This window comes from Triticum aestivum, chromosome 3D, assembly GCF_018294505.1.
Source record: "Triticum aestivum cultivar Chinese Spring chromosome 3D, IWGSC CS RefSeq v2.1, whole genome shotgun sequence".
NCBI classification, from domain to species: domain Eukaryota; kingdom Viridiplantae; phylum Streptophyta; class Magnoliopsida; order Poales; family Poaceae; genus Triticum; species Triticum aestivum.
This window is the reverse complement of record NC_057802.1, coordinates 80,069,174-80,084,100: the sequence shown is the minus strand read 5'-3', so window position 1 is coordinate 80,084,100 and position 14,927 is coordinate 80,069,174.

Sequence of the window (14,927 nt, the reverse complement as noted above, 5' to 3'; positions counted from 1 at the left end):
ATACCTCTCGTCAGTTGAAGCCCAATGAGAAGAACTACCCCACTCATGATTTTGAGTTGGCGGCAGTTGTCCATGCATTAATAACGTGGAGACATCTCTTGTTGGGAAGACAAGTGGACATTTTCACCGATCACAAGAGTCTCAAGTACATCTTCACTCAGCCCAACCTCAACCTCAGGCAGACTCGATGGGTCGAAATGATTCAGGAGTACAATCCGAGTATTGAATATACTCCAGGCAAAGCCAATGTCATTGCAGATGCTTTAAGCAGGAAGGCTTATTGCAACAGCTTAATTCTCAAGCCTTTCCAACCGGATCTTTGTGAAGCTTTCCGCAAGCTGAATCTCCAAGTTGTTCCTCAAGGCTTTCTTGCCAACCTCATAGTCTCTCCTACTTTGGAAGATCAAATTCGTGAGGCACGACTCCTGGATGCCATGGTGAAGAAGGTGAAACGTGGTATCGACAAGGGTCTTTCCAAATACAAGTGCTATCGCATTGATGACAGAGACACTTTATTCTTCGAGGACCGGATTGTGGTTCCTAAAGGTGATCTTAGGAAAGTCATTATGAACGAGGCACACAAATCTCTTCTTTCCATTCATCCTGGAAGTTCGAAGATGTACCATGACCTCAAGCAGTCGTATTGGTGGACTCGAATGAAGCGAGAAATTGCTCAATTCGTGAATGAATATGATGTCTGTCGAAGGGTGAAAGCAGAACACCAACGTCCAGCTGGTCTCCTTCAACCTCTTGCTATCCCAGAATGGAAGTTCGATCATATCGAAATGGACTTCGTGACTGGATTTCCAAAGTCCAAGCGCGGAAATGATGCTATCTTCGTTGTCATCGACAAGCTTTCTAAAGTGGCTCATTTCCTTCCAATCAAAGAATCCATCACAGCAGCTCAGTTGGCAGAGCTATACACCTCCAGAATTGTCTCCTTGCACGGCATTCCACAATTGATTTTTTCTGATCGTGGAAGCATCTTCACCTCTAAGTTCTGGGACTCCTTCCAGAAGGCCATGGGCACAAACATTCGCTTCAGCACAACTTTCCATCCTCAAACTAGTGGCCAAGTCGAGCGAGTCAATCAAATTCTTGAAGATATGCTCAGGGCTTGTGTCATTTCCTTTGGCATGAAATGGGAAGATTGTCTTCCATATGCCGAATTCTCCTACAACAACAACTTCCAAGCGAGTTCGGGCAAGGCCCCACTCGAGATTCTCTATGGCAGAAAGTGTCGTACTCCTCTCAATTGGTCAGAGACTGGTGAACGCCAACTTCTTGGCAATGACTTAATCACTGAAGCTGAAGAAATGTGTAAAGTCATCCGTGAAAATCTCAAAGCCGCGCAATCGCGCCAGAAGAGTTACTATGATAGTAAGCACCGTGATGTGGCTTTCGAGATCGGAGACCATGTCTACCTCCGCGTCTCTCCAATGAAAGGCACTCGTCGCTTCGGTATCAAAGGGAAGCTTGCCCCTAGATACGTGGGTCCTTTCAAGATCATTGGCAAAAGAGGCGACCTCGCCTATCAACTTGAGCTTCCTTCCAACTTCGCGAGCGTGCACGATGTGTTCCACGTGTCACAGCTCCGCAAGTGCTTCAAGACGCCTGAGCGCACTATCAACTTCGAAGAGATCGATCTCCAAGAAGATCTGTCTTATCATGAGCATCCCGTTGCTATTCTTGAAGAAACTGAGCGCAGGACTCGCAACAAGTCAATCAAATTCCTGAAAGTGAAGTGGTCGCACCATTCCGACCGGGAAGCCACCTAGGAACGCGAGGACCATCTCCGTTCCGAATATCCGGAGTTCTTTCAGTCCTAGATCTCGGGACGAGATCCTCTCATAGTGGTGGAGTGTTGTAACACCCCGGATGTAACTTCCCATTTTTGTAACTCCAACTCTTGCTATTTTCGGCTATGTGTTATGATATTCCCTCCGTGGTCGGGTTTTGTCTTTCGTTTTGCATTTTGTTCATGTCTTGCATTTCATATCATGTCATCATGTGCATTGCATTTGCATACGTGTTCGTCTCATGCATCCGAGCATTTTCCCCGTTGTCCGTTTTGCAATCCGGCGCTCCCATCTCCTCCGGTGCACCCCTCTTGTTTTCTTTCATGAGCGGGTATCAAACGTTCTCGGAATGGACTGAGGCTTGTCAAGTGGCCTTGGTATACCACCGGTCAAGTTTCGTTCCATTTGGTACTCCAACGGTTAACCGGGCATCCGCAAAGTCCATTTGTGTGTTGCAGCAAAACCGCCCTCAAAACCAACCCAAAACTCCTCTAAGTCACTTCCATGCTGTAGGTCGTTCGATCACAATCGTGTGTGCGAAAACCGCACCTCATTTGGAGCCTCCTAGCTCCCTCTACCTATATATTTGCATCCCTCCCGAGATTTCTCGCAGATGAAACCCTAAAAAATCTCCTCCGCGCCGCCGGACGCGTCTCCCTCAGCGCCGGACACGTCCGCCGCCGCCTCCTCGCCCAACCAGCCGCCGCCACGTCAGCGCCCGGCCGCCGCCACCGCGCCGGCCCGCCGCGGGCCCTCCCGGCCCGTACGCCGCCGCGCGCCTCCCCCCGCTCCCGTGCGCCGCGCCGCCGCCTCGCCTCTCCACCGCGCCGCCGTGCCTCCCCGCGCCGCCGCCGTACCTCGCCGCCGCCGCCTCGCCGCCCCTCGCCTCCGGCCGCCGCCCGCCATCGCCACCGGTCGCCGCCGCCGCGCTCGCGCTCCCCGCCACCGTCGCCGTCTCCTCGGCGTCCGTGCCCGGCCTCCTCCGCCTCTCCTCCGGCCGGCCGCCGCCTCCTCCTCCTCCCTCGCCCGGCGAGCTCAGGCGAGCCGAACCCTAGCCGGCGCCCCGGCCAGATCTGGATCGGCCGGGTGTGAGGTTGACTTTTTCTCTTCCCCCCCCCCCGAAACTTCCAAGTCATTTTACTTTGCAGCAAGTGCCCGTGTTCATCGCATCATAACTCTCTGTACATAGCTCCGTTTCGCGCGTCTAATATATAAAAATGTTTGCCTCGTGATGCTCTTCATTTTGTTGAATTTCACCATGTTCTTTAGAGGTCATCTTGATGTCCAAATCTCTGGTGCAAGAGTGCTAGTTGCTGTTATCTGCTGGTTCTTAGCAGAACTTGGAGATTTGTTATTTTTGTTGCATTTATTCTGTGCATCTTATGGGCATGAGCTCTACATCTGTTTTGTTGTATGCCATGCCATCTTTCGAGTGGTGTATGACATGTATTTTTGTGATCTCTGTGGTGACTAGAACAAGCATGCAAACTAGGCTCCGTAATGTTTCTGATTTCAGGGACTGAGTAATTTCTCTAAGTCCTTGTCTGCTGTTATTTTGTTGCCATGTAAACTTGATGCTACAGAGAGATCCATCCATATTTTGGAGATGTTCAGTAAGGATGTTTTGTAGAAATTGTTGTAATTGATCCATTCCTGCCATTTGTTGCAATTATGGAGTGCCCTAGAATGGCTCAATCCTGCTCTCCTTTTGCTATAAAATATTTCTGGCAGATTGTTTACGTGTTATTCAAGTTTGCCAAGCTTGTTGTAGTTGATCCGTTCATGCTATGCTTTTGTTCTTTCCATGGATAGCTTCATAAACATGCCATATTGCTGTAGGTATGCTTTTTTTGTCATGCATTGCATGGTGGTGAGTGCATGAAGCTCACCAAGATGCCTTCATATTATTGTTTCTGCCATGCTCTGTTTTCTGCCAAGTCTGAAACCTGTTAACGAAACTTGCTATGTTTAGAAGGTCTCCATCATATCTTCTGGTCCTTTTTGGCTTATGGTCAGTAAGGGACTTTTGTCATATGCATTTAGTAGAATACTTCCATGCCTTGTTTTGCCACGTTAATTTCCTGTAGCATGTGGTTTTCGTGCTCTGAACATTGCTACCTGATGCTGTTTTCTGCCATGTCCAGTAATTTCACCAAGTCTGTGAACCTTTTATCTTTTGCACTTTTGCCATGATTGTTTGATCTTGTTATGGTGTGATCTAGTCGTAGCTCACTGTTCATCTTTTGTCAAGCATCTCCTGTATATTACTGTCATATGCTTTGTTGCTATGTTGGGGTGCTGTAACATTGTGACTTGTTGCATTTTATGTGCTATCATGCTGTTAATCGCAGATTCGTGTCATTCTTGTTTTGCTTGCCATTTGCAAACCGTGCATCCGTTTCCGGTGATCTTTATATCGATTTCGACCGAAATCATCTCATCTTTCCAGTGGCATGCTCGGTTTGCCAAGTTACTACCTTGTTCATCATTTTCCTTCCAGAGCACGCATATGCATCGCATATCATATCTTGCATATCATACATGTTTTGCATCGTGTTGCTTGTGCATTTCTCGTGATTGATTGTGGTTCCGTTGCTTGTGTTCTTGTCTTGGGTAGAGCCGGGAGACGAGTTCGTTAACAAGGAACCTGTTGAGTACGCTTACGAGGATCAAGCTTTCGACAACTCTGAGAACCTTGCAGGCAAGATGACCACCCCTCGAAATCACTTCTATCTTTGCTTTGCTAGTTGTTCGTTCTATTGCCATGCTGCTCTACCTATCACTTGCTATATCATGCCTCCCATATTGCCATGTCAGCCTCTAACCATCCTTTCCTAGCAAACCGTTGTTTGGCTAAGTTACCGCTTTTGCTCAACCCTTCTTATAGCATTGCTAGTTGCAGGTGAAGTTGAAGTTGGTTCCATGTTGGAACATGGATATGTTGGGATATCACAATATCTCTTATTTAATTAATGCATCTATATATATTTGGTAAAGGGTGGAAGGCTCAGTCTTATGCCTGGTGTTTTGTTCCACTCTTGCCGCCCTAGTTTCTGTCATACTGGGATTATGTTCCTTGAGTTTGCGTTCCTTACGCGGTTGGGTGATTTATGGGACCCCTTGACAGTTCGCCTTGAATAAAACTCCTCCAGCAAGGCCCAACCTTGGTTTTACCATTTGCCACCTAAGCCTTTTCCCCCGGGTTTTCGCGAGCCCGAGGGTCATCTTATTTTAACCACCGGGCCAGTGTTCCTCTGAGTGCTGGTCCAAACTAGAGCACCGTACGGGACCGTCCCTTGGCAACTTGGGTTATGTTGGTACCTGTACGCTTCGCTTATCCGGTGTGCCCTGAGAACGAGATATGTGCAGCTCCTATCGGGATTTGTCGGCACATTCGGGCGGCTTTGCTGGTCTTTTTTTACCATTGTCGAAATGTCTTGTAAACCGGGATTCCGAGACTGATCGGGTCTTTCCGGGAGAAGGTTTATCCTTCGTTGACCGTGAGAGCTTATGATGGGCTAAGTTGGGACACCCCCTGCAGGGTATTATCTTTCGAAAGCTGTGCCCGCGGTTATGAGGCAGATGGGAATTTGTTAATGTCCGGTTGTAGAGAACTTGTCACTTGACCCAATTAAAATACATCAACTGTGTGTGTAGCCGTGATGGTCTCTTCTCGGCGGAGTCCGGGAAGTGAACACAGTTTGAGTTATGAATGACGTAAGTAGGAGTTCAGGATCACTTTTTGATCATTGCTAGTTGACGACCGTTCTGTTGCTTCTCTTCTCGCTCTCTTTTGCGTATGTTAGCCACCATATATGCTTATTGTCTGCTGCAGCTCCACCTCTTTACACCATCCTTTCCTATAAGCTTAAATAGTCTTGATCTCGCGGGTGTGAGATTGCTGAGTCCTCGTGACTCACAGATTCTACCAAAACAGTTGCAGGTGCCGACGATGCCAGTGCAGATGATGGGATCGATCTCAAGTGGGAGTTCGATGAGGAACGTGGTCGTTACTATGTGTCTTTCCCTGATGATCAGTAGTGGAGCCCAGTTGGGATGATCGGGGATCTAGCATTTGGGGTTATCTTATTTTCATTTGGATCTTGACCGTAGTCGGTCTATGTGTGTATTTTGGATGATGTATGAATTATATTTATGTATTGTGTGAAGTGGCGATTGTAAGCCAACTCTTTATCCCATTCTTGTTCATTACATGGGATTGTGTGAAGATGACCCTTCTTGCGACAAAACCACTATGCGGTTATGCCTCTAAGTCGTGCCTCGACACGTGGGAGATATAGCCGCATCGTGGGCGTTACACCTCAGGAGGCTGGGGTGTCCGATGGTCCAGCCTCAGGACCTATGCCCACTGATGGGGCACCATCCCCTCTCGCATAGGAAGGCGCACCCAGCGCCCCTCTCAGGCTGGGCACGGGGGCTCTCCTCTGGAGGGCCTCTGACCTGGCCAGTGTCACGAGGGAGGCGTTAGGGCATCATGTGGAGGCGTGCTTCAGTGTGCGCTTCCACGAGGAGGGTGCGGGGCACCAGGCGCCAGGCGCACAGGAGTTCATCACCAAGGCGATCGAGGAGCTTCAGGAGGCAAGAGCTATGCGAGCCCAGCGAGGACAGCGAGCTGCGCGCCTGCGTCAACATCCCAGGGCTCAATAGGGCCGCATCTCAGGAGCTCTTCTGGCTGTCCCACATTGGCCGGTGCGAGGGCCCCCTCACAGCTACGTTCGCATGCCTTTCGGTTTGCTGAACAGGGCTGCCACCCACCAGCGCCACATGCAGGGCGTCCTGGCAGCTCATGAGGCCACACACCAGGTGATCCTGACGGAGATGGAGATGGATCCTCGTGAGCCCCCCGGGCCTCTGGAGCCTCGCAAGGCTCAGGACCTAGGAGGCTTGTGAGGAGCGACTTCTGCAGCACGCGCCTTCGGCTACTTCAACACTTCTTCAACAACGGTGCCAGGTGACATTTTTTGGTTTGTTCAATTGGGGGCGCCCCTCGGGTTGCATCATCCCCAAGCTGCGTGGGTCCGTCCCTGCGGCATGTATTGCTCTTTGCACCTATCAGAACTGGCTTTATCATTTGTTCACGAGCTGCTTTATTGTTATCACTTGCATGGCCGGTGCTTCGTCACCCTTCGCGGCCTCCGCGTGTTGCTGACCCGCCTCTTGCTCATCCCGCAACGGGGGCTCCACATGCTGGCATGACGCTTGTGCTCGGGTCCGTCCCTGCAACATCGATAAATCTGAGAGATCGAGCTTTGACTCGTGGCCTGCCCCATGCACGTCACCTCACTAGATCCTCAGTGCCTTCATCTTCTTGCGGAAAGAACATCGGCGGGACAGCAAGCGCGGTTATGTGTTATGTTCTCCTCCTCAAACTAACTTGCAGGAACCTCCGGAGCATGACTACGAATGGCCGCGTTGGCCACTCCTTTTTCACGCAATCCGCTTGCACGTTAAAGGGGGGCTCCTGAGCATCGTGCCTCAGGGGCTCCCACTGGCCCTCGAGCCCTCACCCCCTGGCCTTGACCACGGCATTGCGACCTGGCATACCAGCGGCGGCTGAGCCCCACTCGAGGGCCGGGACCCAAGGACATAGAGCATCTAGATGAGTGAGAAAAGGGGGGACCGGCGTGATCCCAACCCAAAAGTGTCACCGCTAAGGCACGATCAGGCGCCGCGCAAGGGAATCACCACAGGCTCACCAAGATAAGTCGCCCATACACATTGCCATGAACCTCACGACCCAGTATTTCAACTCTCCCAATCTCGCTCGGGCAATGCCGCTTTCCTTTTCGGCCTTCAGGGAGCTACTTTCACGCCAAAGGGGACCTCTTGAGCATTGCGCCTCAGTAGCTCTTACCGGAGCCCGGGGCGCCCTCCTCCTGGCCTTGACCATGGCATCGATACCTGGCATACCAGCGACGGCTGAAGCCTGCCTGGGGACTGGGTCTTGTCGGCGTAGAGCACTAAGCTACCGCGAGAAAGAAAAGGGAGGACCGTGTCGGAGTGAGATACGCATTTGCAACATCATACTAGGAAGGATAACATTGGAGCAAAAGCATTACAGTTTTTTACATACCCCCATGGGGCTCGTCACAATTCTGCGCAGGGAAGCAAAAGAGGAAGACCTCGAAGGACCCCGGCTGCAGGGTATCACCAGCGGCGCCTAGCGGACGCCGCTGCAGCGCTCCGAGCGCGGCGAGAGCTCGACGGCACGTAGCTGTCGTCATTGGACTCCAGAGAATCGCTCGGCTTAGGAGAGTCGCTGGATTCTAGGGAGTCGCCGCCGCTGCTGGAAGAGCTGCCGGCAAGGCCAAGGGCAAGTTCATCATCCGTGGCCGCGCTGCGTGGACTGCCTCCTCCGGAGCAGCACTCCAAGCGCCGGCCGTCTTTGTCGAAGACCTTGAAGAATAGCGTGGAGGCACCATCATACTCGAAGTGGATGGTGAGGGCCCCCTCTGGACAGCATGCGCGGGCAACCTCGTCCCATCCTCGATTCATGAAGACGTCGCCCGGAGGGACGACCTCAACCCCCATCTCCGTAGCCAGGCTGGAGCACCTGGCGTGTTGCAGCCACAGTTCGAGTGGCCCCCTCGGCGGCATCTCCTCGATAAAGAACCTCAGGAACCGGATGCCCGTACGCGGCGGCATTGCCGCCCACACCATGAACTCGCGCGAGGTGCCCTCGGCGTGATTTCGCCAGCCGGCTGGCCGTGCAGCATCGGCCTGTCCTCCGCGACCCCGGCCCGCACGACACTGAGCACTTCCACCTGCCCAGGGCTCTGCGCACTGGCATACAAAGGGATCGGGAAGCCGGGCGGAGGTCGCTCGTACCAAGGCCGTGTCACCTCTTGCCCCTCGCCAGCATCGCGGGGGCGGCCAAACCTTTTCTTCGGCGGGAGTGGCCCAGGCTCCTGCCGAGGGGGTTTTCCCTTCTCTGCCACGGAGAACCTCCTGATCGGCGCCATGCATGCTACGGCAAGGCGGCAAGACCAAGAAGAAGGAGAGGGAGCAAGTAACGAGAAGATGAAGATGGGCAGGGGCTCTGCCCCTCCCCTCATTTGTAGCCAGAGGGAGGCCAACCGCCGGCCTCCACGATCCCCAGTAATGATGACCTTCTCTACATGCAGCATGCTCTTGTCCAGTCGAACAGTTGCCGAGGCAACATGGGGAAGCAGAGACGCCCACGTCCCATGAAGCGCCACACATCGACCAAGGCCGCAGGTGGTTAGGGCCCCCGGCTCCGCCCTTGCCCTTTGGCTTCGCCTCAAAGCCAAGTTCGAGCGTGCCTTCGGCCCGGGAGCTACTGTCGGCGTTCTGGGAATGGGGGTCCCCAGACTTCCCAGCCCGCGGCCCATGGCGTGGCTCCATCAATGGCCTGGTACGGCCCACCTTCAGCATCGACAACTCAAGACCCTCGTGAGGGGCCAAGCCTCACGAGGCGGACGACGCCAAGACCTCCAAAAGGAGCAGCCTCCTCAGGCTGGCTCCTGACGAGCGGAGTTCTCTATGCAAGCCTCCACCTCATGAGGTTCGGATGACATGACCATGACGACCAAGGCTAGGCAGGCGCCAGCGGGCGCAGTGCAGCAGTTTCCTCTTTGGTGCTAAGGAGGCAAGTGCAGGCGCGGGGCCCTGAGGAATCAGCCAAAGGTTTCCATTTCCATGCAACATGACCAAGACCGCCAGGACGGCAGGACGGAGGTCATCGCCGAGCCCACAACAGTGTCACGACTTGAAGCTTTGCAGGCGAAGACTACTTTTGTTACGATAAGATGTACCAGTTGTCTCCCTTCGAATTTGCTCATTGTGGGATCCCTTCCCACCTTCGTTTTGGGGGAAGAGGACCAAGGCCACTATAAATAGGACCTAGCCACCACCATAGCCGGGGACGGATCATTCAGGCCATCCTCTCCCTCACCACCTCAAGAACACACCTCCTGAGGTTGTTCGCCCACTGTACTAGTTCATCCTCAACCCACCTCGAGGCCTATCCACCACAAAGCAGGAGTGGGGTTTTACACCGCAAGGTGGCCCGAACCTGGGTAAACTGTTGTGTCCCATTTCCTTCATGTTCATCGAGCTAGGCTTTGAGATCGGCGAGTAGGCAGACTGGGGAGGTAGAGTTCTTCGCACGCACCCCAGAGTTTGAATCTATCCAGGGTCCGTGGAGCCCGGAATCCGACAGTGTACTATATGAACTCGAATTCAAATTTTTGAATACACTTGATGTAAATTCCAAATAATAGTACATTTGATGTACTAACTAGATCTTCATAATCTAAACAATGTTCCATACGTACACCGTATTTATCACACAAAGTATAGTGCCCGTCCCCTGCATTATGACAAGTATTTAGCCCTGAGCTACAAAAGCCACACATTATCACAAATTATAATCAATGTTCTATATATTATATGTAGTATAACATGTTCATAACCACACCATGCGTATCACTATCATATATATTCATTCATGCATGCATCAGTTTAAAACACTATGGTATCTTCTTCAAATATCCGAATCCACTTTTTTATAATGAATTATGATCTCTATTGGTCTTTTACACCCACACAATCCTCTTCCCTTTGTAGCTAGAGCTAACTTTCTATCGTACATGCACACGCCCGCCCCCCTCTCAGCCTCCCTCAGTGTCCCCTCCATTGCGCACATTCGTTATTTCTCTTTAGGTCGTTCACCCATGCTGTGTGTTGGCCCCGGGGCTCCTTCTTTCCGGCACACACACCGGTCGATATACCTCTCTAGCCAAGTGTGCCTACCACAAACACACACTTCCCCTCTTCTCTTCTCACCGTCCATGCCCCCCTATGTCCAATACGGTTCCACGCAGGTGCACACTCCCGCCCTTCTTTTCATCGGTCTCATACTCGCACACTCCTCCCCCTCGACATAGTAGGCCTCTCGGACCACCTCCTAGCCGCACCCCTCTCCCCCTGTCTGTCTCTCCGGACCTTATTTGCTTCTAACACATGCATGCATGTATACCTACCGATCTCCCTACATATAGCTAGGTCAGTTATAATTCTTTTTCCCAACACACGGATCAACGTACCTCACTAGTTATGTCTCTCCCTTTCTCCGACACACGACGATTGATCTTCCTATGTAGTCTGCTTACCACAACCATATCGTCCCCACTCATCATCCTTGCATACCTCCCGACCCGTCTCTCACACGCACGTGCATAGACAGGCAGACATCCCCTCTCTTATTGATATTGCACTCGTACCCTCCATTTGTCTAGCAGGCCTCTCCCACCATTTGCAAGAAGCAACTCCACCACCAACCCACTGAGACTCTACCTTTGTCTCCCTCCCAACCTCATTCCTCTACTACACATATGCATGGATATCGATCGATCTCCCTCAATACATAGCTAGGTCTCTCTCCCTCTCCACACATATACCAGTCGATCTACCTCTCTATAGTTATGTCTCTGCCCCCTCCCCGCCCCCCACACACACCGATAGTCAAACTTTGTAGGTAGGTAGCCATGCCACACACAAACTGCACCTCTGCCCTCTCACATTCTAGTAGGCCAGTCGCCCTGTATCTTTGACGTGGGCAAACACAAATTCGATGGCACTCTTTATCGATCGCGCACCCACACACTTCATCCCTGTTTTTGATTCTATCAATATCTCACGCCGATGATCCCTCCACTCTCTTCTCGTGGATCGCTCCCTCTATATATGATATATCCATGACTGTGTTTCACACACTTTGCATATGTTACATTTTTTTGTTTGAGATATCATCGACACATTGCCTCTGTTTCGCACAAACCATCTCTCTCACACCCACCCACGTACGTATGTTCCTGCACGTAAATAAGAGGTGCATGCACAACGCACATACTCACGTCACGTTCCCGGCCACACCCACACAGGTACACGGTGGAGTTCATTTCTGTATAAAAGGTAGCCCATGTGATAATTTGACGCGTGTAGCGGTTGTTTACTCAAAGGAGGGTCGTGTACCACGCGTAGACGAAAACAGTTCGACTTGACGCGTTAGTATTAAAAAAAAGTTATATTCCTCAATGGCACATACAGAATATAAAACGATTTTCATCGGGAAAAAAGAAATCCGCTCCACTATATACAATGGAGCCTGCCTGTTGGGGTTTGTCTCTCATCACACTATCTCACACAAGGTGGCGGTGGCCTCTCTCTCTCACCGTTGGTCACTGATCCGGCGCATCCCGTCTGCCAACGGAAAGGGAGGATGTGCATCGTTTCTCTGTTCGACGGCGTTGAGGCAGCACATCTCGATCTGCGGTACCCGCCATTCTCTCCAACCAACCTCTGCCGCGGTAGGGCCTTCGCCACTTGCTCGCTGCTGCAGTATGGGCAGATCCCTGCCACCGGTGCCCTCCTAGTCACATCCCGACGACCCTCAGGTACAACTTCCTCCGACCTTGCTCCACTGCCCATCTTCCCATGTTGCTGCATGTGGATCTTCTTTAGTTGTTTCCTTAAAATGTATCTCGACCGGCGTACTTTCCATCTTGAAATCTCGTCCTCAAACCATTTTTGATAAACCACCATGCTGCTATCTTTCCCTTATGACATGGAATATGCTTCTTTTTTGTCGGCGTATGTGTCTTCAACTCTTGTTATTGGGCAGTAATTGTTTCTTTCTACCTCCTTTTGCAAATAGGGCTATCCATTTCACCTTGTTGCTATTGTGACCTTTTGGTAAACTGCACAAATCACTTTTTTCTTAAGAGTGTTTTGTGCAGTTCTGACAAAATGTCACACGGGCAACGTTTTTACATTTCTGTGGGATTGCAAAAAGGGAGATTGGTTTTGCTATCCTCCTCATCCAACTCCGTGCCTAATGTTCTCCAACAAGTAGTTAGTCCTAAAGAGAGATCGCAGAGGTGATCGGCTTCTATTTGTGTGTGTGATGTTTCATCATCTAGTTCCACTATTATTGTAATCACACTGACTGGATATCTTTGCAAACAGAGATGATCAGCTCGATTTTAGTGGAACTACACAAAATGATCGGATTGTGATGTCCTCCATACACCTCTTTCTTGGCTACAGAGCTACATGAAACTAGCTGCCAACCAATGAACACTGTGCCCAGGAAATGGAGCCATGCCTACGAACAACATCGATAAATTATATATTTTTCTTTATTTGTACACCTTCTCACAACTTTGTGTTCAGTTGTGATGTGAATATCGGCGCTGATATGCGAACCATTGAGATGCATTAGCAGCCATGGTAGTTTCATTTGTATTTGATGGAATGTTGTAACGAGACAATCTTGAGGCAAGAGGACACATGAATCCTAAGTTGAAACTTTTTTTTCTGCGGTAACCAAAGTTGAAACCTTCATAGCATCACAGTACATTTTCATTATGCTGAAAAATTATGCATACATATAAACAAATCCTGAAAGATTGGTTGCAATGCCAGAAACAATTCAACTTTGTTTCGCCGACATGTGGGACATCCTTCATCCGGCTCCACCTGCCGTGCAGCAATATTGAGTGCACAACTGTAGGGGAGATTCACCCCGGTCATTGTGCCGCAGTAATAATGACTAGTGAGTAGTCAAATCACACAGCCCCACCTTCTCCACAGTAAGTTGCTCGGACGAAGAAACCATCATTTCTCTCTTTGTTGAATCCGCTGGTACTCCAATTCCCTGAGCAAAAAGTTGCTCGGGTGAAGAAACCATCACTTCACCTTTCCCACAGTAAGTACTAGTCCCTCCGTCTAGGTGTATAAGTCATCTTAGGTTGTGCACCATGACCAAGAAGGAGGAGAAAACAAGAGAACCTAATGTTTATTTGCTAATTAATAGCACTGCGTGCAATGAACTAACCACTGCATGTGGTATTTGGTAGTCTCGAGTCATTGAAAACATGCACGCCCCACATCTCTTATTGGATGATATGTCAAGAAACAAGAAACGAGGTGGGAGTTAATGCACCGCGCCTAAGTGTTTTGGGATTATTTGGTTTTCGTAAGGTGACCTATACACCCTCCTTTTTTATTATACAAACAACCACACGCAAATATTGGACGGTAGTAACACAGTAACTGAATCAAAAATCGAAACCAACCAATGAACTACTACTAATGGTGAGCGTTTGCTAGTATCATGTACTCCGTCTTTCCATGTATTGATGTATATAGGGCTTAATGTGTTTTCTGAGACTAACTCTGGCCCTGTTTGGATCCATGGGTTAGAGTTAGTTTGAGCTATTTGGGGCTCAAATAGCCCTAAAGTATCCAAACATGAGGGTTAAATTGGAGCAAGTTGCACCTAACCCACCAAAAAAAATATCCCACCCAAGAGGTGCTAATTGGAGCTAGTTCTCATTGGGCCCACTGAAAAAATCACTTTTCTCTCTATCCCGCCAGCCAAGTGGTGCTAATTGGAGCTAGTTCTCGTGGGGCCCATTGAAAAATCACTTTTCTCTCTCCACCAAGTGCATTTATTGTCAATCTAGCTAACCCTGTCATCCAAACACCTCTTTGGCTAGAGTTAGTTTAGGGTTGGTCATGAGTTGGTCTAACCTCTAGCTAAGTTAGAGTATCCAAACAGGAGTAGTATAGGACATGCAAGTTGCTCAAAGCATACCGTCAAATTTCTACGTGAAAGGATCTTCGAATGATATAATTTTCAAATTATATAAAATCTTATCAATAGACAAAGGCAACCTCGAAGAATACATTAGGCCCTATATATACGTATGGATGAAGGGAGTAGTACTAATTGCAACGCATGCATGCGTGTGGAGTACTACAGTACTAAACAAGAATGGTTTACATGCATTGGTCAATTATATCTTAGTTATGGCACTTAACAATTTAATGCACAAAACAATAATGGTTGATGGGATTAGCAGAAAGCAAAGCACCTTTTTAACGGGGATTTTCATCATTCTATGAAGGTGCAAAACCAAGTGTTACTACTACACCAAACAAGTTCAAAACAAGAAACTGGACCCACTCACGGCACGGCACGCATGACTCGTTTGGTCTGTCAGTCAATGCACTTCCTCTTCCTGGCATAACAATATAGTACAGTAAATTTTATGCTCTTGGCATGTCGCTAACATGTGG